This window comes from Echinops telfairi, unplaced genomic scaffold (assembly GCF_000313985.2).
Source record: "Echinops telfairi isolate 266 unplaced genomic scaffold, ASM31398v2 ScPeMD7_7420;HRSCAF=8458, whole genome shotgun sequence".
NCBI lineage: Eukaryota > Metazoa > Chordata > Mammalia > Afrosoricida > Tenrecidae > Echinops > Echinops telfairi.
The window spans coordinates 52681131-52683676 of record NW_022111320.1 but is presented as its reverse complement, the minus strand read 5'-3'; positions in this window follow the sequence as shown (position 1 = coordinate 52683676).

The window sequence follows — 2546 nt, the reverse complement described above, 5'->3', positions numbered from 1 at the left end:
ATGACTGCCTTTGCTGTGTCCCGTAAGTTTTGGTACATCGTGTGTTCATTTTCATTGGTTTCTAGAAATTTCCTAATTTCATATCTGATCTGTGCCAGTACGCATTCCTTTTTTAGTAGAGAGTTATTCATCCTTCAATTGTTTGCTCTTGTTTTCTTCGTCTTCCTTTTGTTGATTTCCAGCCTATGGCACAGTGGTCAGAGAGCGAGAGGTCTGTATATCAATGTTCTTAAATTTATGTAGATTTGCCTTATACCCCAACATGTGGTCTATCTTCAAGTATGTTCCATGTGGGCTTGAGAAGAATGTGAATTCTTTTGTATTTGGATGAAAAGCTCTGTAAATATCTATCAGGTCAAATTGTCTAATTGTAGTGTTTATATCTCTAGCCTCCTTGTTGAGTTTCTTTCCCTGTGATCCATCTTTCTCAGAGAGTGGTGTGTTGAAGTCACCCACTATAATTGTTGAGGCTGTGATTTCTTTTTTCATCTTTTGGAGTGTTTGGTTGCCGCATTCAGCGGGTCTCTCATTCGGGGACTATATGTTTACAATGCTTAGTGGTTCTTTGTCTACCATTCCCTTGAGCATTATATAGTGTCCCTCCTTATCTCTTTTATGGTTTGCACTTTGAGGTCAATTTTATCTGAGGTTAGGATCGCAACCCATGCTTTTTTGAATTGCTGTTTGCTTGGTATACCTTTCTCCAGCCTTTGATTCTCAGCCTATTTTTGTCTGTAGCCTTGAGATGTGTCTTCTGCAGGCAGCAGATTGGTGGATTGTGTTTTCTAAGGCAGTCTGCTAGTCTCAGTCTTTTAATGCCTGAGTTCAGGCCGTTGATATTCAGAGTTATTATCTCCATCTGCAGAGTCTGCGATGTCATCTTATGCCTTTTGTGTTGGGTGTTTTCCTACCTTCCTTTCTCATTAGTGTGTTGTGCATATGTGTGTGTGTATCACACACAGCAAGCTGTGGCTGTGTTGAGAAAAAGCCCCTGCACAGCCCTCCAAGACGGTGGGGGGATAGAGAGAAGAGAGGGAAACAAGAGTAACAATGTAGCTGAACCCCTGATTCCTGCTGGTGGAGCTGCAAGGTTTAGTCCCTGCTCTGAGACAGGCAGCGGCACACGGTGGCTGTGTTGCGATTAAGCCCCCATGCGGGCTCCAAATGGTCCCGGCTCAGGCAGAGACAGTGGTGGGGCTAAGGCCAATCCCTACCCGGCCTCCACTGTGGTAAGCCCAAAGCCCCCAGCCCCTCAAAACCTTGTGAGTTTATGCCTACTTATCTTTATGATGCTCCTCCTGCGGTCCAGCAGTGTTGAATTTCCTCTAAGACACTCTCCCGGTCTGAATTCTGCAGAGTCCCTCTGGTATGTGTTACTCCATCACCATCTTCCCAGAAGTCTGAAATGTGCTTTCTGTGACCTGGGACAAATGACCATTTGTGACCACTGTAAACAAGTGTGGTAGCTATATAATCATCTGTCAATTTGAGAGGATTAAAGTGAAGGGGTGGAGTCTAGCCTGTCAATCAAGTCATAGCCAATGAGGCCTCTGGGTGGGTATGGCCTTCTCTTGGGGATTCTGGGAACTCCTATATTTCCTCCTTAGAGGCCAGAGACACACTCTCTCTGCTCAGCCCCTGTGAGACCTGCTTGTTGAAAAACCACATTGGAGACAGGCTGATGGCAATCAGAGCCTGGAGCTGAAGGAGCCACGTGGAGACCCTCGCCAATGCTGAGATGCTTCCACCGCCACTGGCTCCAAAGACTTCCCACCACAGGCCCGTGATCTTCCTGTGTTTGGCATCATTGCATGTGTTGCATGAGTCTGAAGAGGAATTTATAGACTGATACTGGACATGTGGGCTAATATCAGAATTATGGGCTTGGGCTGGACTGGGCTGGGATGTTTTCTTAATACTATTACTCTTTATATAAAGCTCTTTCTTCCACACATGAGTTCCATGAGTTTATTTCTCCAGTCCACCCAGACTCACACAACAAGCAAAGGGGTTTCTGGGTTACCTTGCCTGATTTTAACAACGCCAACCCTGGCCGGCATTGGTAGGTGTGCTGAAGAGACAGACTCCTGAAGAAACAGAAACCTGGACTGTCATGCTACTGGCATTCTGGGCGGTTAAAGGGTTGGCAGTTCAAATCTACCCACCGGCACCCAGCAAGAAAAGCCCAGCAACCTCCTGAAAAGCCAGTCAAGGGAAGCCCTCTGGAGCGTAGTGGAACTGTGGCACACAGAGGGTTGCCGTGGCCCCAAGACCCAAGGAGCCCAGAGAAAGCAGGGTGCTGATATTTTTCCCACCCCTAGGGGGTGCTGTCCGCCAGTCGAATGAACGCGCCTTGGCAGAGGCTTTCCGGGATGAGAATGATTTGCAAGGGTTGGTTCCCTCTCTATTTGGTTCCATCACCAAAAGGGCTGCGGCTCCCTCATCAGATCCCCCGTCAGATGCACACGTGAACCTCTGGGAATATAATTTTCTGATCGTATATTGTCCCGAAAGGTTTGCTTGATTTCAAGTCCGTCTGTTAACCA